The sequence below is a fragment of the Rattus norvegicus genome, chromosome Y (genome assembly GCF_036323735.1).
Source record: "Rattus norvegicus strain BN/NHsdMcwi chromosome Y, GRCr8, whole genome shotgun sequence".
NCBI lineage: Eukaryota > Metazoa > Chordata > Mammalia > Rodentia > Muridae > Rattus > Rattus norvegicus.
The window spans coordinates 35,931,191-35,957,559 of NC_086040.1; the positions used below are offsets into that span (position 1 = coordinate 35,931,191).

The 26,369-nt window shown below is 35.8% G+C and overlaps 1 long non-coding RNA gene across 1 annotated transcript in view; it reads left to right on the forward strand.

Annotated features, from left to right (window-relative positions):
* The window catches only part of LOC134484279 (uncharacterized), a 76,087-nt gene that overhangs the window by 40,637 nt on the left and 9,081 nt on the right, over positions 1 to 26,369 (forward strand). Inside the window, exons 4-5 of the long non-coding RNA XR_010061690.1 lie at positions 147 to 284; positions 7,585 to 7,700. This is a non-coding gene — a long non-coding RNA (uncharacterized LOC134484279). The remainder of the gene's footprint in view (positions 1 to 146; positions 285 to 7,584; positions 7,701 to 26,369) is intronic.

Consider the following 26,369-nt stretch of genomic DNA (forward strand, 5'->3'; position numbering starts at 1 on the left):
TGGTGATGAATGTTTAGCCAGATAATTACTCCTGATGGATATCCATGTAAACATTCTCGGTTGTAAACTTGTATTTCTATTTATGCTTTGATCTTACATATGTACTTGTGGTGAACAATTTAACACCTGATCATGTATTCTGAAAGATTTTTAGGTGCTGAGGACAAAGAGAAGACACACAGAAGGACTGAGACAGAGGGTCTGAACTGGAAGGACAGAGACTGATGGACAGAGCAGGAGAGGGGATGACCTGAAAAGACCAGTTTGAGATAAGGAGAACAAAGGTAAGTAGAACTAAGACAAAAAGATCTGGGCTGAGAAGTAATGTAGAGAGGAATAACTTATGTAACATAAGAGAGCAATCTAGAGAATGCAGGTGAAAAGAGGACAAAAGAAGAAGCTGGAAAGAACAGAAGGTGCAGGCAGGCTTCTCCTTATCTTGGGACAGAAAAGGACATTTCTTAATAGCAATGCAAAATTAGTCTTGTTAAAAGGAAGAGGCATTTTCTTTTACAAACTTGGGTTTAAATCACTTAGCATTAAAAGGGTAGAAGCGATTTCTTTCTCTCTGTAATAAAGATTGGAGTTCATCTTTCTGTACTGGTCCTTGGTCTTTTGCACCATATGCATATGTAAGTATTGATGTCTGTGTAAGTATGCAATTATGAGAATGTATGCATGTGTGTGTGTGAGTGTGTGTGTGTGTGTGTGTGTGTGTGTGTGTGTGTTTGTGTAAGAATGTAATTGTGACTCTGCTCCCAGACCCCGTGAGAGAGAGACCCAACCGCCTGGTCAGGTGGGCACTCCTTAGGCTGCAGAGCTGAAGAGACCACCAACACTGCCCACCCCTGCCCACATCCCTGGCCCAAGAGGAAATTGTATAAGGCCTCTGGGCTCCTGTGAGGGAGGGCCCAGGAGCGGCAGGACCCCTGCCTGAGACACCGCCAGAACCTGAAGGAAACGGACTGGATAAACAGTTCTCTGCACCCGAAACCTGTGGGAGGGAAAGCTAAACGTTCAGATAGGCAGACAAGCCTGGGAAACCAGAATAGACTGCTCTCTGCACATACATCTCGGAAGCAAGAGGTAAAAACAAAAGGCCATTTGGAACCCTGATGCACTGAAGCTCCCGGAAAGGGTGGCGTAGATCTTCCTGGTTGCTGCCGTCACAGAGAGCCCGTGGGCAGCACCCTGTGAGTGAACTTGAGCCTCAGGACCACAGGTAAGACAAACTTTTCTGCTGCAAGTGACCTGCCTGGTGAACTCAAGACACAGGCCCACAAGAACAGCTGTAGACATGTACAGAGGAAAAACTACATGCCCAAAAGCAGAACACACTGTCACCATAACTGACTGAAAGAGAGGAAAACAGGTCTACAGCACTCCTGACACACAGGCTTATAGGACAGTCTAGCCACTGTCAGAAATAGCAGAACAAAGTAACACTAGAGATAATCTGATGCCGAGAGGCAAGCGCAAGGACCCAAGCAACAGAAAGAAAGACTACATGGCATGATCGGAGTCCAATTCTCCCACCAAAAAAAACATGGAAGGGGCTGGGGATTTAGCTCAGTGGTAGAGCGCTTACCTAGGAAGCGCAAGGCCCTGGGTTTGATCCCCAGCTCCGAAAAAAAGAACCAAAAAAAAAAAAAAAACATGGAAAATCCAAATACACCAGAAAAGCAAGATCTAGTTTCAAAATCATATTTGATCATGATGCTGGAGGACTTCAAGAAAGACATAAAGAACTCCCTTAGAGAAACACAGAAAAACATTAATAAACAAGTAGAAGCCTACAGAAAGGAATCACAAAAATCCCTGAAAGAATTCCAGGAAAACATAAATAAACAAGTAGATGCCCATAGAGAGGATACAAAAATCCCTGAAAGAGTTCCAGGAAAGCACAATCAAACAGTTGAAGGAATTAAAAATGGAAATAGAAGCAATCAAGAAAGAACACATGGAAACAACCCTGGATATAGAAAACCAAAAGAAGAGACAAGGAGCTGTAGATACAAGCTTCACCAACAGAATACAAGAGATGGAAGAGAGAATCTCAGGAGCAGAAGATTCCATAGAAATCATTGACTCAACTGTCAAAGATAATGTAAAGCAGAAAAAGCTACTGGTCCAAAACATACAGGAAATCCAGGACTCAATGAGAAGACCAAACCTAAGGATAATAGGTATAGAAGAGAGTGAAGACTCCCAGCTCAAAGGACCAGTAAATATCTTCAAATAATCATAGAAGAAAACTTCCCTAACCTAAAAAAAGAGATACGCATAGACATACAAAAAGCCTACAGAACTCCAAATAGATTGGACCAGAAAAGAAACACCTCCTGTCACATAATTGTCAAAACACCAAACGCACAAAATAAAAAAAGAATATTAAAAGCAGTAAGGGAAAAAAGTCAAGTAACATATAAAGGCAGACCTATCAGAATCACACCAGACTTCTTGCCAGAAACTATGAAGGCCAGACGATCCTGGACTGATGTCATACAGACCATAAGAGAACACAAATGCCAGCCCAGGTTACTGTATCCTGCAAAACTCTCAATTATCATAGATGGAGAAACCAAGATATTCCATGACAAAACCAAATTTACACAATATCTTTCTACAAATCCAGCAGTACAAAGGATATTAAATGGTAAAGCCCAACATAAGGGGGCAAGCTATACCCTAGAAGAAGCAAGAAACTAATCGTCTTGGCAGCAAAACAAAGAGAATGGAAGCACACAAACATAACCTCACATCCAAAAATGAATATGACGGGAAGCAATAATCACTATTCCTTAATATCTCTCAACATCAATGGCCTCAACTCCCCAATAAAAAGAAATAGATTAACAAACTGGATACGCAACGAGGACCCTGCATTCTGCTGCCTACAGGAAAAACACCTCAGAGACAAAGACAGACATTACCTCAGAGTGAAAGGCTGGAAAACAACTTTCCAAGAAAATGGTCAGAAGAAGCAAGCTGGAGTAGCCATTCTAATATCAAATAAAATCAATTTTCAACTAAAAGTCATGAAAAAAGATAAGGAAGGACATCATATTCATCAACGGGAATATCCACCAAGATGAACTCTCAATCCTAAATATCTATGCCCCAAATATAAGGGCAACTACATACGTAAAAGAAACCTTACTAAAGCTCAAAACACACATTGCACCTCACACAATAATAGTGGGAGATTTCAACACCCCACTCTCATCAATGGACAGATCATGGAAACAGAAATTAAACAGTGATGTCGACAGACTAAGAGAAGTCATGAGTCAAATGGACTTAACGGATATTTATAGAATATTCTATCCTAAAGCAAAAGGATATACCTTCTTCTAAGCTCCTCATGGTACTTTCTCCAAAATTGACCATATAATTGGTCAAAAAACGGGCCTCAACAGGTACAGAAGGATAGAAATAGTCCCATGTGTGCTATCGGAGCACCACGGCCTAAAACTGTTCTTCAATAACAATAAGGGAAGAATGCCCACATTAACATGGAAATTGAACAATGCTCTACTCAATGATAACCTGGTCAAGGAAGAAATAAAGAGAGAAATTAAAAGCTTTTTAGAATTTAATGAAAATGAAGGTACAACATACCCAAACTTATGGGACACAATGAAAGCTGTGCTAAGAGGAAAACTCATAGCGCTGAGTGCCTACAGAAAGATACAGGAAAGGGCATATGTCAGCAGCTTGACAGCACACCTAAAAGCCCTAGAACAAAAAGATGCAAATACACCCAGGAGGAGTAGAAGGCAGGAAGTAATCAAACTCAGAGCTGAAATCTGAAGTAGAAACAAGTAGAAACAAAAAGGACCATAGAAAGAATCAACAGTACCAAAACTTGGTTCTTTGATTAAATCAACAAGATAGATAAACCCTTAGCCAGACTAAAGAGAGGACACAGAGAGTGCGTCCAAATTAACAAAATCAGAAATGAAAGGGGAGACATAACTACAAATTCAGAGGAAATTAAAAAAATCATCAGGGGGCTGGGGATTTAGCTCAGTGGTAGAGCGCTTACCTAGGAAGCGCAAGGCCCTGGGTTCGGTTCCCAGCTCCGAAAAAAAAAAAAAAGAACAACAAAAAAAAAATCATCAGATCTTACTATAAAAACCTATATTCAACAAAACTTGAAAATCATCAGGAAATGGACAATTTCCTAGAAAGATAACAGGAACCGAAGTTAAAGCAGGAACAGATAAACCAGTTAAACATCCCCATAACTCCTAAGGAAATAGAAGCAGTCATTAAAGGTCTCCCAACGTAAAGAGCCCAGGTCCAGACGGGTTTAGTGCAGAATTCTATCAAACCTTCATAGAAGACCTCATACCAATATTATCAAACTATTCCCCAAAATTGAAACAGATGTATCACTACCGAATACCTTCTACAAAGCCACAATTACTCTTATACCTAAACCACACAAAGACACAACAAAGAAAGAGAACTTCAGACCAATTTCCCTTATGAATATCGACGCTAAAATACTCAATAAAATTCTGGCAAACCGAATTCAAGAGCACATCAAAACAATCATCCACCATGATCAAGTAGGCTTCATCCCAGGCATGAAGGGATGGTTTAATATACGGAAAACCATCAATGTGATCAATTATATAAACAAACTGAAAGAACAAAACCACATGATCATTTCATTAGATGCTGAGAAAGCATTTGACAAAATTCAACACCCCTTCATGATAAAAGTCCTGGAAAGAATAGGAATTCAAGGCCCATACCTAAACATAGTAAAAGCCATATACAGCAAACCAGTTGCTAACATTAAACTAAATGGAGAGAAACTTGAAGCAATCCCACTAAAATCCGGGACTAGACAAGGCTGCCCACTCTCTCCCCACTTATTCAATATAGTTCTTGAAGTTCTAGCCAGAGCAATCAGACAACAAAAGGAGATCAAGGGGATACAGATCGGAAAAGAAGAGGTCAAAATATCACTATTTGCAGATGATATGATAGTATATTTAAGTGATACCATAAATTCCACCAGAGAACAACTAAATCTGATAAACAACTTCAGCAAAGTGGCTGGGTATAAAATTAACTCAAATAAACCAGTTGCCTTCCTCTATACAAAAGAGAAACAAGCCGAGAAAGATATTAGGGAAATGACAGCCTTCATAATAGACCTAAATAATATAAAGTACCTCGGTGTGACTTTAACAAAGCAAGTAAAAGATCTGTACAATAAGAACTTCAAGACACTGAGGAAAGAAATTGAAGAAGACTTCAGAAGATGGAAAGATCTCCCATGCTCATGGATTGGCAGGATTAATATAGTAAAAATGGCCATTTTACCAAAAGCGCCCTACAGATTCAATGCAATCCCCATCAAAATACCAATCCAATTCTTCAAAGAGTTAGACAGAACAATTAGCAAATTCATCTGGAAAAACAAAAAACCCAGGATTGCTAAAACTATCCTCAACAATAAAAGGACTTCAGTGGGAATCACTATCCCTGAACTCAAGCAGTATTACAGAGCAATAGTGATAAAAACTGCATGGTATTGGTACAGATACAGACAGCCAGACCAATGGAATAGAATTGAGGACCCAGAAATGAATCCACACACCTATGGTCACTTGATTTTTGACAAATGAGCCAAAACCATCCAATGGAAAAATGATAGCATTTTCAGCAAATGATGCTGGTTCAACTGGAGGTCAACATGTAGAAGAATGCAGATCGATCCATGCTTATCCAAAGCTTAAGTCCAAGTGGATCAATGTCCTCCACATCAAACCAGACACACTCAAACTAATAGAAGAAAAACTAGGGAAGCATCTTGAACACATGGGCACTGGAAAAAATTTCCTGAAGAAAACACCAATGACTTACGCTCTAAGATCAAGAATCGGCAAATGGGATCTCATAAAACTGCAAATCTTCTGTAAGGCAAAGGACACTTTGGTTAGGACAAAACGGCAACCAACAGATTGGGAAAAGATCTTTACCAATCCTACAACAGATAGAGGCCTTATATACAAAATATACAAAGAACTCAAGAAGTTAGACTTCAGGGAAACAAATAACCCTATTAAAAATAGGGGTTCAGAGCTAAACAAAGAATTCACAGCTGAGGAATGCCAAATGGCTGAGAAACACCTAAAGAAATGTTCAAAATCTTTAGTCATGAGGGAAATGCAAATCAAAACAACCCTGAGATTTCTCCTCACACCAGTGAGAATGGCTAAGATCAAAAACTCAGGTGACAGCAGATGCTGGCGAGGATGTGGAGAAAGAGGAACACTCCTCCTTTGTTGGTGGGATTGCAGACTGGTAAAACCATTCTGGAAATCAGTCTGGAGGTTCCTCAGAAAATTGGACATTGAACTGCCTGTGGATCCATCTATACCTCTCTTGGGCATATAACCAAAAGATGCCCCAACATATAAAAAAGACACATGGTCTATTATGTTCATCGCAGCCTTATTTATAATAGCCAGAAGCTAGAAAGAGCCCAGATGCCCTTCAACAGAGGAATGGATACAGAAAATGTGGTACATCTACACAATGGAATATTACTCAGCTATCAAAAACAACGAGTTTATGAAATTCGTAGGCAAATGGTTGGAACTGGAAAATATCATCCTGCCCAATCACAGAAAGACATACATGGTATGCACTCATTGATAAGTGTCTATTAGCCCAAATGCTTGAATTACCCTAGATCCCTAGAACAAACGAAGCTCAAGACTGATGATCAAAATGTGAATGCTTCACTCCTTCTTTAAATGAGGAAAAAGAATACCATTGGGAGGGAAGGGAGAGGCAATGATTAAAAAAGAGAGTGAAGGAACACCCAGTCAGTACCTGCCCCACATGTGGCCCATTCATGTACAGCCACCCAATTAGACAAGATGGATGAAGCAAAGAAGTGCAGACTGACAGGAGCAGGATGTAGATCTCTCCTGAGAGACACAGCCAGAATACAGCAAATACAGAGGCGAATTCCAGCAGTATACCACTGAACTGAGAATAGAACCCCCGTTGAAGGAATCAGAGAAAGAATTGGAAGAGCTTGAAGGGGCTCAAGACCCCATATGTACAACAATGCCAAGCAACCAGAGCTTCCAGGGACTAAGCCACTAACTAAAGACTATACATGGACTGACCCTGGACTCTAACCTCATAGGTAGCAATGAATATCCTAGTAAGAGCACTAGTGGAAGGGGAAGCCCTGGGTCCTGCTAAGACGGAACCCCCAGTGAACTAGACTGTGGGGAGGAGGGTGGCAATGAGGGGAGGGTTCGGAGTGAACACCCATAAGGAAGAGGAGGGGGGAGGTGGTTGTTTGCCCGGAAAACGGGAAAGGGAATAACACTCGAAATGTATATAAGAAATACTCAAGTTAATAAAAAAGAAAAAAATAATGTAATTGTGAGATTGCATGAAATTTGGGCCCAGCTGAATTTCAGGGGAAATGTATCAATGCACATTTATTGAATCCAGGTGTGAAATTATATATTTATGCATATTTGTCTATGTAAAAGTTTTTAATTCTGTAATTGCTATGCACTTCTCATGGTTTAATAGATGTTGATGGCTCCAAGCTTCTCCCTAGCCTGTCAAGCAAAAAGCATAAGGACAAAATGGAAAAGGCTCCAGCAAGTAATCTTCTACTTTATCTCCTGCTGTTTCAGAATGAGGTGGTAAGTGCCAGAGACTGCAGTTTCTGGTCTCAGAAGGCAGACCAGTTACACTAGCACAGCATATTGACTTGGACATAGATAAGTAAATCAGGTACAGAAACTTAGTAACTTAAACTTAGATAAGTAAACTTATTATTATACAGCAACCCAAAATATCTTGTTAGACAAAATCTTACCACATATTTCGTAAGACAAAGTCTTACCCTCAGCTAACACCCTTCATCCTCAGCTTCTTCAAGAAGAACGAACAGGAGAAAGAAGATCAATCTTAGGGCTGGCCCATGGCAAGGAGGTGTATTATTTGTTTTAGGATGAAAGGTAGTATTGGTATTTGTTAAAAATATTTGGTTCATACCTTGTTAGTTTCTCTGTGTCCTTGCTTAGTTTCTCTTTCCATGATCTGTGCATTTATGACAGTGTGGTATTGTATATGGAATTATGTATGCTTTGAGCTTAGTAAAGTTTAATTGATGAATGAGTATGCCCTTCATTTTGTAGCATAATTATTCAGTATTGATTTTTTCTTGGTATATTTTTCATTTGATGAGTATGAAATGTCCTTCATTACCATTTTTCATAACTTTTCCTTGAAAGTCTCTTTCATTTGATATTAGAGTGGTTACGCCAGGTTCTTTCTTGGGAACATTGGCTGGAAAATTTTTTTCCCACCTTTCATTCTGAACATATATTTGTCTTTGTCATTGGATTGTGTTGTTTAAGCAGCAAAATGCTGGGATATATATATATATATATATATATATATATATATATATACATATATATATATATATATATGCATACACACACACACACACACACACACACACACACTCTTTATGTAGAATAGAGTCCTTTGGTGTTTTGTTTTATTTGGGACCAATATTTGCATTTTTCTGTTAATTTTTTTGTTAGATATCAAATTATGTTTCTGTGGCTATCTTCTTTAACTCTTTAGTGTTTTTTCAAAGTAGATTATTTTCTTGCTTTGTGTGGGGGTGTCGTTTCCCTCCTTGTTCTGGAACATTAGATATATTATCTTTTGAAGGACTGGATTTGTGGAAGTATATTTTCTAAATTTGCTATTGTGTGGCATATCTTGATATGTCCATCTATGTTGTTAAGAGTTTTTATAGTAGCATGGGTTGACATTTTTGTTCTTTTAGAATCTGTGTGATATATGCCCAGGATCTGTGTCTTTTATAAAGTCTGGTGGAATTCTGATAGGTTTGCCTTTTTATGTTAGTCGACCTTTTTGCCTTACTGCTTTTAATATTTTTTCTTTGATTTGTGGACTTTATACTTTGACTATTATATGATGGGAGAAAATTCTTTTCTGGTCTAATTTTTTGGAGTACTATTTACTTCTCATATATTGTCTCTTTCTTTAGGTTAGGGAACATTTGTAGTATAATTTTGTTGAAGATATTTACTGGCCCTTCAAAGTGGGAGTCTTCATTCTCTTCTATACCTATAATCCTTAGGTTTTATCGACTCATTTTGTCTGAGATTTCTGGGATGTTTTGGGTTAGGAGTTTTTGTGTTTTGCATTTTTTGACAGTAGTGTCAATGTTTTCTATGGTACTTTCTGTCTCTGATAATCTTTTCATCTTTTATGTTCTGTTGTTTGATGCTTGCATTCTTGAATCCTAATTTCTTTCCCAGGTTTTCCATATCCAGAGTGACTCTTTTTGTGTGTTTTTGTTGTTGTTGTTGTTGCTGTTTAAATATTTTTTTTCCTGATGGGTTGTTCAATTCCTCCACCTGTTTGATTATGGTCTCCTGTAATTCTTTAAGGGAGTTTTGTGTTTCCTCTACAAGGGCTTCTATCTCTTTACATCTGTTGTCCTGTATTTCTTTGATGGAGTTATTTATGTCTTTCTTAAAATCCTTTAACATCATCATGTTAAGTGATTTGAAGTACAAACATTTCTTTTTCTTTTCTGTTCTGTTGAGGGTATCCTAGCCTTGCGTTGTTGTGAGAACTGAGTTCTGATGATGTCATGTAGCCGTGGTTTATGTTGCTTAGGCTATTATACTTCCCTCTTGCCATCTCGTTATCTCTGGGGTTAGCTGGTTTTACTGTCTCTGACAATGGATTGATCCTCCTGTAAGCCTGTGTGTCAGCACTCCAGGGAGACTAGGTCTCTCCTGAAGCATCTTGTGTACCAAGAGCTATGGAACAGGTTCAGCTACAAGGAATAGATAGAAATCAAAAGTATCCTGTAGCAGACTGCCCCTCTGTTCCTGGGTTCTGAAGACTCTGAGAAGTGGTAGTTTCTAATGTGATCTTGAGTGTGTCAGTACTCCTGGAAATCCCACCATTTCCTGGTGGTATCTGGGCACAGAGAGGTGAGTTACAGGTTCAGCTCTGGAAACATAGCTTTGGGTCCTCTTGATTTTTAATCTTTCACTGGAACAGCTCACAAATGAAATTTGACTCTGTGACCAGTAAGCCCCTAGGAATGATCATCCCTTTGTATCTTCAGAGATGGGACCACACATGAGTGGCACCTGGCATTTTTACATGGGTGCTATGCATTAAAATAAGGTATCATAGTATTACATGTCAAATGTATTCCTAACTGAGATAATTGCTCAGTCAACAAAGCATTGCTGTTGAATATGAAATAGACTATCGTTGACAAATAAAAATGTTTAGACAATTTCATCTAGGTAATTGAATTTTATTATATTTATCAACTCACTTAATTACTTCATGATAGTTTAACCAACGCATGGAATGCATATTCATTAAAACGAAGAAAAGCATAAAGTTTATTTTTACAACTTTCTGAATCATGTAATAAATAATAAGTCTCCATTAATGTACCAGGGTCCATAATAGTGGTATAGATTATGAATGAATAAAAAGTATTATGAGCTTTCTTTTATAAAAATTGCATAAAGATATAAGAAAAAAGAAAGAAGTGAATGCATAAATCAGTGTGTTGCAGGTGATTGTATGCAAATAATTCAAGAATCTATTTTAGAAATAAGTTCATGGAGACTGTCCTAAGAAAGTGACAGTTAAGTTAAATAAGATGAAAAATAATTGAACTATATTTCGGGCAATATTACAATAAATATAAGGTCAATAAAGGAAAAGAGCTTGACATATACAAAAAGTAAATGTGAAAGTAGGTTGTATAGATTAAGTGATGGAAGAGAGGACGAAATAAATCTGAAGCTTAGGCAAATAAAGCATATGGGCTTACAGAAACAATATAAGAGATATAAATTTTTATTTATGGAAAATATCTCAGAAATAATTGAATAGTTTTAAATAAGTTTGTTTAACTCACTATGTATATAGGAAGGGACTCTGGTTACTTATGTATTATGAAATGATACAGAGAATGATTTGAAGGCTGTTTTTGAAGTCTATCTGGAAGTAGTGTCAGTGATAATGAAAAAGAGTCATATCAGAGAGCTATGTTGGAAATTGATGTTTTTGGTAGAAGAATGAGGGTGGGGAGGGCAGGAATCAAATAAAGCTAATGTCTTTTTTCTGAGCAAATGAAAAGGTGTTGGGATTATTTACTCTGATTTGAAATATTTCATGATAAGTGGGTTTAGAAGAATTTTAAAGGAATTTATTTTAGATCGATTTACTTCAAGATGCTTGAAAGAACCTGTAACTCACTAGACATTTCTACTTACTGTTCATGGTTTTGTGATTTAAGCCATTACTCAGAGCATTATTAGCTGTTATATAAGAAAAAACTTAATTCATTATCTGTATTTACCAAGTTATATCTGGGAGTTCTTATTTAATAAAGAGCAAACCTATGATTATACTACATGCTTATTTAGTATATTCAGCAAGTTATTTGCCCATTTACTTACTACAAACATTTTAGATTGCAATTAGAATTTAATCCAAGTTTATGGGGGTTGACACGGCTGTTTGATTAGTATTTAATAGCTCATGAATGTGAATTTCACAGAAAGAAGTCATTTGCTTAGTTTTTGTAAATTTACAAACCCTAGAAGAGAAAAAAATATGTAATAAATTCTAGTTCTTCTAGTTTTTTTTTTTTTTTTTTGGTTCTTTTCTTTTTTTTTTTTTTTTGGAGCTGGGGACCGAACCCAGGGCCTTGCACTTTTTAGGCAAGCGCTGTACTACTGAGCTAAATCACCAACCCCTCTAGTTTTTATATTTAGTATTTTAGTGTGTTATGCAGAAATTCTGAATCCAGATGATTTTAACTATAATATCCAGTACTATTAAACATATGCACAGCATTTTACAACTATGAATAATATATGCTTTCAGAAAATTTTCATTAGAAGAGCCAGAAATTCTTCATGAGTTCTACCGAACATGGCCATTGGGAACAGAATAAACCGCAAATAAGGAAATGCAGAAAGTGATTGACACATGCAAAATTCTTGGTTTTAAATTTAACAATCATGATAGTTATCGGATAGTGCTTTGAAAATAGAGTCAATGACAGGATGAAAAATACTGAAGAAGAGTATTTAAATTTTTACTAAATAAAAGAAAACAGTGGATCTGAAGGTAAGCTACATTTAACAAATTGACCCTGATCTTCTGCCACTATTTATTTAATGCTTTGGTTTTTGTTCTTATATTAGATTTAGAAACATATCAATAATTCTCATTATTCTTAAATAAATGATATGCAGTTCAGCTGATTAAATATTCCACATTATCTTAATGTTCTTCTGTATCATTAGATATTAAAATTATAGAGATTATTTTGTCTAGAACAAAATTTTATTGTTTCCTTATCATATGAGAGAAGCAATTATTTACAGAGAATGGATACCTGATATTTTCTAAATACTGTCAATAGAGGTTTAAACCATATATATATTAGCTCAATCATTTATACCTCCAAATGAAAGTCATTACATGTTACTACACATATAGTACGTAAAGGAAGTGATATATAGGGATAAAACCAACACCTATGCTGCCACAATCATCTATTATTCCCATGATGAAAGCCAATCCTAGGAAGAGAAAATGGTACAGACACATTGCAGGATAAATCAGCTTCATTCAAAATGAGGATTGAGCTGAAAAGGGATTTGAACTAAGAATAGTTAATAATAATATAAATAAGTTTAATGTTATGAGACCTGGTTTACCTGATATGGTTTCCTTATCCCTTTAACTTGGGCAGTCACATTTCTGCTCTGTGGAATGAGACGTCTCCACCTTCTCTGCCCTCACATATTTCAGTTTGTCACATGGTCCTCAGGACGTCCTTATACCTGGGGAGGTTTTTTTCTTCTTGGAAATACAAAATGCTCATATTTCCTGACTTCGGAGACAGGGTTAAAAGGAAATGGGAAGTGAGTGACATACATACCACAACTCTTCTGTATTATTCCCTAAATGGGGGTTTTTCGAGGATGGGCTACTTGAGGTGAGCAGAAAGGATAGATGCTGCTTTATTTGAAATATTTTCTTACCTCATTCTGTGCCCCTGTAAAGGGCCCAGCCTTATCTCTCAGGTGTGGCCATGTTCCTGTCACTGCTCCCCTCCCTATTTCTTGCAGCTCTTAATTCTAGTTCCTGCTTGCCACTCTAGGTTTCTTCTTGACCAGATTCAGCTCATTTTCCTGTGATCCTGCTCTGAAACATACAGAAGTTTTTTTTTTTTTTCTTTTGTTTCATTTTCAATCGTTTAATGTTTATGTTGGCTTTTGTTTTACCTCTTTTATGGAAGTCTTAGAGGAGAATCATTCAGGGATGTCTGTTTTGATTGGAATGAGAAAATAAAGAAAAAATCCCTTTTTAATTTTACAAGACATTTTCATATCTAAGTTTTTCACTAACATTTCCCACCATGCTAGTTTATCTCCCTGTCTTGTCCTGAGTTCTTTCCTCTCATTGCTACTTGGATTCTGCCTCGTAGGACTTACTGCAGAACCATGAATGCTGGCATACACGATGAAGGAGTTCATTCTTCACCACTTTTCTAACCCTTTTTTAGATGTATCTTCCTTCTCTCTTGAGCTATTTGAATTAATTTGGATTACTATACTCAATTGTATAGTACTATAGTGCTTGCGCCTTGAAAATATCTGTTATTATCGTCTTGTCATAGTTCTATAGCTCAGGGTTGGGCCTAGTTACATTTTGGAACATTATTCCAAGAAGTTTGTGAACTTGAAAAAAAACCTAGGCAGCAGCTATCAATACTTTCAAATGGTACTTTAATACATGAGGGCTTAAAAACCTTTAATAAATCATGGAAAAAGCAGTATGAGATTCCTGTTTCTGTAAGGTACTTGAAAAACAAAAAAGGGAAAAAAGACCATGCCCCACTCACTTTTGTCTTTACGTAGGGTGCACAAATGTGACTTTAGTTTTGATGCCTTTTCTGGTTAGAACATAAAATTGTTTGTGCTAGTTTGCGGTAATGGTTTGCTTCTATTAGTTTACGCTTTTGTGATATTTTTTTATTTTTTTGTCTTCATTATTCCCATTAGGTCCATGCTTCCCCATTTTGTATAGATAAAAGGTGGATTCAGTCCAGCTATTATCGTCCTGGGGAACAACCCACAATTTTGGGAACAAATGTCCACAATTATGTAGTTGACTATGGTTTGAAATCCTTCCTTGCCATCACTTTCTCCACAAAAAATGACATATAATCTTAAACTAATAGAAGAAAAAGTGGGTAAGTTTCCTGTACAGAACACCAATGGCTTTTACTCCAAGATCAAGAATCTACAAATGGGACTTCATAAAGCTCTTGTAGGGCTAGGGCTGTGGCATTTGGAAAAAGGTACAATCAACAAATTACGAAAAGATCTTTACCAATCTTCCATCTGATAGAGGGCTAAAATCAATCTATACAAAGACTCAAATAGTCCTTTCAAAAATGCTGTATAGCGCTAAACAAAGAATTCTCTACTGAAGAATATCAACATCCTTAGCCATCAGGATAATGCAAATCACAAAATTCTAAGGTTACACGCACTCCAGTTAGAATGGCTAAAGTAAAAAAAATGAGATGACAACAGATGCTGGCAAGGAGGTGGAGAAAGACAAACTCTCCTCCATGTTTGGTCAGATTGCAAGCTTGTACAACCACTCTGGAAATCAGTCTGGAGTTTTCTCACAAAGTTGGATATAGGACTACCTGAGGATACCACAAACCCACTTCTTGGATATATACCCAAAAGATCTCCAACATATAAGAAGGACACGTGATGCTACAGGTTGAGAGCACCTTTCTTTTTTATAATAGCCAGAAGCTGAAAAGAAACCAGATGTCTCTACACATAGTAATGGATAAAGGAAATGTGGTACATTTACACACCTGTGTTCTTCTAAGTTATCAAAAACAAAGTTTGTATAAAATTCTTAAGATGGAAGTAGAAATTATCATTCTGTGTGAGGTAACCCAGTCACAAAAGAATGCAAATGGTAAACATTTATTAGAAGTGTGTATCAGCCCAAAAGTGTGGAATACACAAGAAAGAATTCTCAGGTCATATGAAGCCCAAGCAGAAAGAGGACCAAAATGCAGATGTTACATTCCTTCTTAGAAGGGGAAAAATATTCATGGTAGGAAATACAAGGATAAAGAGTTAACCAGGGACTGAAGAAAGGGTCAACCAGAGACTACCTCTTGTTGGGATCTGTCCCATATGCAGTCACACAAACCAGTCACTATTGCTGATGCAAACATGCCCTTGTTGACAGGACTCAGATAAGGATATCTCCTGAGAGACTCTGACTGAACCCTACTGACACTGGTGAGGATGATTGTAGCTAAACATTGGACTGAACAAGGGGGGTTCAATGGAGTTGTTAGAGAGCTGAAGGGGTTTGCAAAACCCCAGGAAGAACAATAATATCAACCAACCAGACCCCACTAGAAATTTGAGGGATCAAACCACCAACTAGTGAGTAAAGATTGAGGGACCCATGAGTGCAGCCACATATGTGGCAGAGGATTGCACTGTCTAACATCGTTGAAAGGAAAAGCCCTTAATCCTGTGAAGACTTGTTTCCCAATGTAGGGTAATGCCAGGGCATTGAAGTTGAAGTGGATTGGTGGGAATGGGGACATCTTCAGCGATGCCATGTATCTGGTGGGGGTTATGGGAGAGGGAGGAAAAGAGAAAACATTTGAAATGTAAATACATAAAATAGTCAGGAAAGTTATTAGATAAAAATGACATTTTGTCTCATTAAATTAATCATACAGTAAAATATCATTTCCCATTTCTGATATTGGCACAAATGTTAGAGTTTGGCATTAACTTCCTTTGGTCTCTTTTGCTGTCTATACCCAACATGTCCCTTTTTGTTATGAGTTATATAAACAAAAATCTATTTTTCAATTTAAAGGAATATAGATTGAAAAAATACTGATATCATTTGAGAAAGAAAGATACTAACAATTTTACTATACTTCCCTTTATTAAAAGTTAGACAACTCCTTGAAAAAACTTCAATGGATAATATCAAATATGTTTGTAGTAATGGTACATCAAATAATTTTTGTTAATAGCCACAAACAAGAAATGTTTCTGATATTTATGCATTATGGTATTTGATTATGGAAGAAACTGAATGATCTTAGATTTTGAAAATAATGTATATAAATCATTTATTTTTAATTTTTGTTGACAGAAGTAAATTATCAACGAATACATATAAACAATGTGGCACAAATTATAATATACATAGAGCAAATTAAATATATGCTTAATGAACCAAAGGTGAGCAATCATGTATAAAAGCAAGATATATCATGGGGTTGGTGATTTAGCACAGTGGTAGAGTGCTTTCCAAGGAAGTTCAAGGCCCTGGGTTCGGTCCCCAGCTCCGAAAAAAAAAAAACAACAAAAAAAAAGATATATCATTGAGTCTACCTACAGTTGGAGTTAAGAGATGATTCATGATTCCATGTATTTCTTTCTAGACACCTAATAAGATAAAATAAATGTTGGAAAATGCTTAAACTGCAATTAGTAGGTTAGATCGAATATACATATTTAAACATTGCATTTGAAGAAATATACATAATGTATTTTCAAGTTTATGTACAGCATATACTAAAATACACTATCTCCATAAATTATCAATATGACTCAAGCAATTTCTATGCTCATATTAAAGTTGAATTAGCAAGCATACATATACATGTATGTGTGTATGTACACACACACAGGCACACACACACACACACACACACAATACTCCTAAAAATTTAAAACAAATTAGCAAATAATAAATTCATTCAGAGAAAACCATGTAAAGTGATGAACTAAATTTCCAGAATACTGCTCTCGCAAAAGAATACTTTCAGGCATATAAAACATTGCCTCAGGATTTTTAAGAAAAATACGTATGTGGCCAATATATGTAATCAGATCCCAGTTAGACTTATCACTCAGAATTGAAGTAGAAATTGAAGTGGACCGGGGAAAATTTTAATAACAGGGTTAACTATATTTTTTTTCAATTATAAAAAAGAAACATTGGAGAAACAGGTGAAAGGACACAACAGGTAAGATTGCTTTCTATTAAGCATTGATATCTAAATTTAGTCTTTATAGTCTATATAATAGACAGAGAAAAGTAAATCTTACAAGTTGTTTCTTGACTTAAACACATTTTTCTTGGCTTGTGAATATACCCAGGAACATTATAGACAATGTAAAGGGATAGATGCAGTGTTTAAACTAGTAAAAGACCTTTTGTTTATTTACTAGTTATGAATGTATTTTTGTAGCATTTCTTCTCAGGTTTCTGTTTGATACTTTATAAACCTGGCCTTTGGTGTGGTCGGTGCTTAAATTTAACTGAACATGGCTGAATATGACAATATAATAGAAATGGATCCTTGGTGCAGAGAATACCTTTGGTTTCAAACTGGTTGTAATGAAATTGTGGCCAGAGTGTGCACAATGAAACAGAAGGTAAGAAACTGTGGACTCGGGTACCGGGCTCTTTATGAGATTTCTCTTTTTAGTGTTGGCAGAATTGTTCCATGATATCAAGTGATTGTGCAGTGAGCTGGCCTTTTCTTTATTCCTGTAATGAAAGCAAATATTTGTTATTTTCAGTTCCTTCAGAGAGCTTGCTATGTGACTAGATCATTCAGCAACTCGGTATTAGGGTCTTAGATGTGCAATTTAATTTTAATGTAATTGCATTTAGGTGAAGCTGTGGGTCGTTTGAGTTTATTAAACAGGAATGGGTCACATGAGATTAGAAAGTAGGGTTAAAACAGTGTGGTTTGGAATATATCGAGCATGTGGGATATGAATGTAGAAGTAAGAATGATGCAGACAGTATAGTATAAGTAGGAGAGGCATAGAAGCGGTGTGGAAAAAGAACTGAGGGAGGGAGGATGAAGTTCAATGTCTGCAAACATGACATAAGGCAACCTGTCACTTTATAGGTTAGGTTAAAATAAATACTAAAATTGAAAACTGATACCTTATTTTTCTTTCTTTTTTTTGGAGCTGGGATAAGACCTTATTTTTTAATGCAATATACATCATGTTTGAGATAAAATGCCAGCAAGTGATATCAAAATAATATATTTATCTTATTTGATCTTAGTCATACTCTGCATAATTATTTGTTAAAAACATCACTTATCTTCCAATTGTGGTATCATTTAAAAAATCGCCTGTGAGGTAATAATTATTTATGGTAGAAGATTATTATTATTATAAGAATATCAGCTGGAAAAAATGTGATTTGATTTATATTTTAAGTTGCTTTTTGCTTAATTTTTGCCCCTCTTGACATTCACTCATACTGAAATATAATTTTCAATGTTGATATACTACTATAAAAATATGTTTCTGCAGGGTTTTTGAAATTGCTCAATTATAAGTTCATATTATCCATAAACTTCAGGACACCCTCCACAAACCTCATAGATCCAAAGAGGATAAACAAGAAGAAAGGCTTAAATGCAGGTACTTGACTCTCACTTAGAATGGGGAATAAAATAGTCTTGAAGTGAGATTGAGGGAAGGAACTGGTTGGGAGAAGGAAGGGAGAAGAGAATGGATTATGTGTGGGAAGGGACAGGAGATAAGGCCAGATAGTCATGAGAAGGAAAGGAAATCTTGAACTTATGGTGATGAGGACGTAGGGGAAATATCCAGGGTGAGAAAGAGTCCTGGGATAGGGTAGGTACCCACGAATCAATGGGGGTTTCTTAGGCTGTGACTTACATTGGTGATATGGAACATGAAGAGGTCAACTCCTGTGGCAAGGAAGTACCACCAGTGGAGGGTTAAAGACACCAGTACACCCACAAAGCATTCAACGTAAAATTCGTCAAGTCTAAAAGAAAATCAGCGACTGAGTGACTTGCCAGTGAAATTGAGATCCATCCCATAGTCAAGCAACAATTCATGGCATTATTAATGTTGTTCTATTACACTCGCAGATAGGCGCATGTTGTACTGAGAGACCCCACCCAGCAGCAGACTCAGGCAGATACAGACACCTACAGCCAAACAGTGGATGGAGCTTGAGGACAGTTTGGTGGCCCAAAAGGCAATAGAAACTGCACAGGAAGAACAACAGTGTCAACTAACTTATACCCCGGGGTACTCTTAGAGCCTGAGCCCTAACCAAAGATGATGCACAGGGTGTAGCTAGGCCCCTGGTGCATATGTGGCAGACATGTAGTTCAATCTTCATGTGGCTTCCGCAAAAACTTGAGTGGGGGAAGTCCTGAAAGTTGTAGCCTGACCGAGGAATCTGTTCCCAGACAGGGTTCCGTTGTCTAACTGCAGTTGGAGAGGATGTGCCTAATTCTAAAGAGATTTGATGTTTCAGAGTTGGGGACATAACTAGGTGTGTCATCATCTTAGGAGAGAAGAGGAGTGGGACAGAGACTCTGTGAGGAAGTGACAAGGGAGGGGCAGCGTTTGGTATGGAAATTAAAAAAAATAATTACTAAATTTGCTACATCTTTTTCAGTAATCTCCTAGATTATAGTCTCACTGTAGATAAATACTGTGTTGAAATCCAATCTCTATTTGTGGACTTCTATTAGGATAGCTGTTTAGCTTCACTTTCCTTATCACAAGAGGTCATAAATAAGGGTCTAGCACTGCAATTTTCTTCAGAAGGCAGGCATAGATGTACCACAAACGAGGAGAGTAGGCAAACGAAATATAACTGAAAATTGAAGATTGAGCTAGAGTAGTGAACAGAAAAGTTATTTCCCATTTAATAACATGACTTTTTATTATGAACAAATACAGGAACAGAAGATTCCATATATATATATATAACATATAACATATTTTTGGTCTTACATTTTCCTTTCCTTCAACTTCCCATAGATATTTCTAGTTTATATATATATATATATATATATATATATATATATATATATATATATATATATATATATGCATGAACAGCACTTGAAACTCAGCAGAAGATTCAGTGCAATGACCATGCGATTTACCTTATCATTAAAGAAGGTGTTTTCCAACTCTTTATCTGACATAGGGATCATATCCATTGAATAAGACCCAATAACTTATTCTTCAAAAATATATTACATACTAGAACAAATGCTTAAAATAATAGCACAAAAATTATCAAAATGTACAGGAAAAATACTAAACCCACAAATCATTGGTTAAGTATAAATACAAATGACAATGTTTATACTGTGTTGCTGAAAAATGTACCCTAGAATACAGATGCTCGGACTAAATTTTAATATAGCTACTATAGAAATCGATATAGAAACTAAAAACTGAAATCACTTGTGATTCAATAGTACCACTGAAAGAATATGTACCTGAAAGTATCTACCTATATATTTCTATGATACCTTTATTAAATGAGTTTATCTTCTCACTGTTCACAATATCCATGTTACAAAATTGGATAAATGACATATATAGACACTAGACCTTTATGTAACCAGATAAAGAGAAAAATTACATAATTGGAATGGATATTGATGAAGCTAGATATCATTGTCCCAATTGAAAAGAATAGAACTGTGAGGACAAATGCCTTAATCTTATGAAAGTAGACAACTACAGTTTGTTTGACTTTGAATCCTCTTCTATAGAAGGGAAGTCAGATCTCATGTTGTAAACATGGTCGAAATTTCCCATGTCTCAAATGGTTGTAGAGAGGATCCTACTACTCCTGTTTTGCTAAATGACCATGTTGTCAAACTGTCTTCCAATTCTTATTGTTTTTGTCCATAGATTACAGCTTTCATGAGCTGTGGTCAGAGAAATGTGTATGTGTACTGTGCAACAATTACTGCTGATATGTGTAACTGGTATAAGTGCTAAGACTGTGAGAAGATGAAAGCTGATCATACGGCTGGGGAAACATTGCAGAAAATGAGAAGAAAGAATGTGAGGATTGGGAGGATGCAATCGTGACCTCTGGACATGACACAGTTATTGGACCTATGGACTCACTGCATCTACCCTCGTATTCACAAGTCCAGCACATGATTAAGACAAGATTAGGCAACATCCCAGCACGCAGTACTCAGTAAAGCAATGGATTACAAGGAAAAGAAAAAAATATAAAGAACATGAAACTGGAATGAGAATGTTCTGGAAAGAGTAGAACCAAGTTTAGGATAGGTGTGATCAAGGTACATTGTATATATGTATGAAGATTAAGTAAAAATTCCAAAATAAAAAATTCTGAAAATCTATTAAGACTTGTTGTAACCTCTGCAAGTCACTTTTTTCCCCTAAAAGTATCCTCACTTTTGGTAAGTTGCAGGAAAGTCAATGTTACATTAGTTCAGTGCATGGTGTCTGCATTATGGAAATATCAAACTGAGGGTCATTAATCTGTACAGATAAATTCTATCACCTGTTCAAATAAAATAAAATTAAACACTGTAATGATCCACCAAAACCAAACTGCACACTGGAGAGGTCAATGCAACCTGAAAAATGCCCTCTTCTTAACCTCAACCATTTTAATCTTTGAAACTCTGAATACATGTGAAGAAAAAAGGTCTATCCTGATACACAACATGTAGTATGGTGTCTTTGTGACTTATATGGCAAGACATTCAGGGTTGCACATTGCCTTCATTATGTCATTCATTTTAAAAATCCTAGGAGACCAAGATCTAAAATTCATGGGCTTTTGTCCTGACAGCTATGGATTGCACTCTGTCCATGATAACTTTATGTATATTGCTTAAACTCTGAAAGTCAATTTGCTCCCTCACAAAATTAAATTTATTCATTGCTATGGTTATGATAATGATTTTTTGTAGAATAGTTATAAATTTCTCATGACAAAATGTGCTTCCTCTTCTGTTGGTTTGTCGGCTATTGATGAGCTTAACCCTCTTCCTTCCCAACATAGCACTTACTATAGATTATTTTTCACTGTCGATCTTATATACACTAAAGATAGGAAAAACACTGAAAATAGTATGGGCTTTGTTTTCTGTCCCAAAAGTTCTTTTTTTGAATTCTTCTTCATCATTTTCATCACCACCAACAACAACAACAATGACATCATCACCATCATCATCTAATTTACATGAAACTGAATTTGAAATTTTATTACACAATGAAATGAGGAGTATTCCCTTTGAAGCAGAGATATTGATGAAGACTAACTCCTGTGCAGTCATTTTAGTGTTATAAAGACATTGCCAAAATTGCTTCATATGATTTATTGAAATGCTAGCGCTCTTTGCAACTGGTTTTGAGAGTCCCTTAGTGAAAGAATGGTCTTCTACAGCAAGACCTTCATTAACAGAAGTTTGATTTAAACCATGTACCACCGAAGTGAAATTGTGCCAGAAATAAAATAGTGCCTCTCCAGAAACAGCTTTTATCCAATAATTCACATCTACTTCTATTTCTTAATTGCTATATTGATATGGGCTTAGGATACAATATATTCTGATTTATTAATGGTATTTTAGTTTTATTTGGTAAACTGTGAAAATTTCAAAGGAACATACCTATATCCCATACAACTTTTAATTTGAACTTGAAGAGTTTCATGAAAACTGAAGTATCAAAAATGTATATCTTCACATTGAAAATGTGTAACATCCATCATGTGAAATACCCACTATACCCCAATGGATTGATGTCTCTGAAAGCATTTAAAGACTGCATTACTTTAAGCGTGCAGAAGCTTCACTCATATAGTTGCAGTTCCAGATTGGCTATAAACAAATCACTTTCTGTGAGTTGGAAAGTGACTAAAACTTTTGATATGAAACTAGTTAGGACTTTGAGAAAAGGGAGCAGACAGGCCATATAAAGTATGTTTTTAAAATTCTTTTCTTTAAAATAGACTTTTTTATGCAATATATTTTTTACGGTTCCTCTACCCTCTATTTCTCCCCCTTCTTCTATACCTCTCCTGTCACCTGTATCTACATTCCTTCTGACTCTCAGTAGATAACAAAAAATCATCTAAGGGACAAAATTAGGGTAAAGGTTAATGAACTGGAGTAGAACAAAACAAGCAGATAGCAAAGAGCCAATAAAAGGCACAAGAATCAGGTACAGACACAGGGACCCAGACTTCCATTCACATACTGGATAATTCTAAGTAAACATAAAACCAGGAAACAATATATACAAAATCATACAGAGTAGCAATTAATAGATAATTAAACAAATTAAAATAAGGTAAAAGAAATTGTGAAGAAAATGTCCTGGTGGATTATGAGACAACGATTCTCCAAAGATAATTTTGAGTTCCCTTAGTGCTTTTTATGCAGTCTACCCTTAAAATTGAATTGTGTACCCAGTGAGAGTCCCTTGGAGAAAAGTATGCTTTCATTTCAAATTATTACCCATTGGAGATAATTTCTGGTTGAGAGATAAGGTGATGTTCAGGGCTTGGCTTCTTTAAAGGGCTAATTAACAGGTAACGAGTTCTGTGAGGTGTTGTCTTCTGAGCAATATTCAGTTGTGACACTCAGGAATTCGCAATAATTACATCTATCTGAACAGACCCTAAATTATGTTGACCCTGCCTATTCAAAGTTACTAAGGGCAGTGCTGGAAAATAAAAGATGATGTAGCCACTGGTGTCTTACTAGGGGTTAAATGTTTAGCTTCATGCCCTTGTTCACCAAAAAGGCTCAAGTTATATCCAGGGGTTCATGAAGGAAAATATAAAGATATTCACGTGCTATCAGGATTTAGTCCAAAGAGATTATGTTGGTTGGGGAGGATGAGGTTGAGAGTATAGAGGGCTTACATTCATGTTTTGTGCATGTATGGAATTGTCAAAGAATAACTTCCTTTCTTAAAACTTCTAAATGTAACCACAAAGAAAATTTGGGAGATATTCTTTCAAATCTGCTCTATTTGTTTTAAAAATTGTGTCTCATTGTGTAGCTCAAATTACCCTAGAACTGCCAGTGTTCTGTCTCCTGCATCCCCTGCTCTTTTATCAGGTTTACTCAATATTGACAAAATTATAGAATATATGTAAATATTCTGTTTTTCAAGTTTCATTAAATAATGCATTATTCTGTCATTTGTTTTTCAATTAACAATATATCTTGAATACATGTGCATGGGGAATTTCTTCATGGAATATCATGCATTTAATAAATGGTAGTATACTCATTTGTTTAAATAATAATCTAATTGTGCCATTCAGATCATTTTCATTTTCATTAACTAAAGTTCGCTACAGAAAGTACACTGACTCAGGCACTCTACTCAATGGTGATTATTTACATTATATTTTGTATAAATTACAAAACACATTGTTAGAATGATGTCAAGACTGTTAAGTAATGTAATACTTGTATAAATACTGCCAAGTTTCCATTTCAGAAGACTCTAATAAATATATATTGCCATCAATTTTATATGAGAAACCATACTATACCATTCAAAATTAAATGGTACACATATTTTAAAAAGGTATCAATCTCTAACTTCTCTCAGTTCTTTAATTAGTGGAAGGGTTGAACATGTTGAAGAGGAGGGCATCCTCTATAGGAAGACTAGCAGTCACAACTAATCTGAATCGCTGAGATCTCCCAGACACTGATCCACCAAACAGGCAGGGCACCTAAGGTGATCGGAGGCCGTGACACATGTATAGCAGAGGACTGCTTGGTCTGGCGTAATCCTTGAGAAACTTGAGGCCACAGGGATTATGGTGCCTGGCAGGATCTGGGGAGAATCCTCCTCGAGTCAGGGAAGGAAGAGGTGGAATGGGATGAGGAACTGTGGGAAGGACATAGCACAATGGCAGGAATGTAAATAAATAAAATAATTTTTAAAATAGTTTCACTCATTAATTCAAATGCTAGTTTCTTTTTATCATCTACATTGCAATTCAATTGTGAAGTTTAGCGTTTTCGCTTACTGAACTGTGTAAGCATTAATCCTTAATTTACTCTTCATACTATTTGCGATTTTTTCCATTCTTACTACATTGCATCAATTGTGTTTTCATATGTCATATGCTTACTATTTATTATTTGTGCAGAAAATATATTTAGGAATCTTTTATTTTAATGATCTGTTATGTGTGAATGTCTATGTATAGATTTGTGCACATGAACACAGGCACTTGGGGAGATCAGTTATCAGATCCCCTGGAGATGCTTTTACAGCTGGTTGCAAGTGTCTTCATGGGTGTTGTAAACTTAACAAGTTTGCTCTAAAGAGTAATAAGTGCTCTTAACCACTAAGGCAATACTACAATACTTATTCCATAATAAAATCAACCTATTTATCATTTTCTCATGTATTTCAGTGTATCTTTGTATTTGAGACATCTTGCCTCCTTCTCGGTGCTGAGACTACATTCAGGCATTTTTTTCCAGTTTTCTTTCCTTTATCTTTTAAGATGTTTTAGATTAAATATGTCAATATTATGCAGTAAATCTTTCAAATTTTTACTTATATAACCTGGGTTCAGTATCTTTTTCTTTCCTCTGCAATGACTATATTAATTTTACAGTTTGCTGTTCTCTCTTCCTTTACACAATCCATCTCATGTGTTTTTTATTTCATATAGAATGAAGTAAAAGACTTTTAGTTTTTCTTTGAAGAGTTAATCTACTAAGAAAATGTGTTGAATTTCCTTTTTTAAGGCCAATACAATATATTATTGTATTAAAATATTAATAGGGTTTTGTTTTTTTTCTTTTTCTTATTATTATTGTTCTTATTAGTCTCATTACTAATATTCTGTTTAAGCTTTTATGTGCTCAGGTCATGTAGTAAATATGAAAATCTTCAAAACATATATGTGTGGGTATCAAATTTAGATTCTTGGTTTTTCATGGCATGAAAATTTATCTGCTCGGCCACCTCTCTAGAACACACTATAAAACTTTAAGGTGACATATACCTCCAGGGTGCTTGTATATATACAATGTTTTCGTCATTTGGATTTTAATAAATATATTTTGTTTACTCTAATTTATTTTATTTTCCATTTCCACTTGGTAACTCTAGTATGCTTATTTTAATATATAATTAATAATTTAATCATAATTATTATGCATTTGATACCTAGCTAATATGATATTATCTTAGATACAATTGAATACATGCAATTAGATACCTAAAGCATGAAACTTGGTACATAATTTTTTTCATTATTACTATGCATTTGCATAAAACAGAGAATATATCATCGTCACAATCATTACACAGTATGACAGCTACGAACTATCTGTG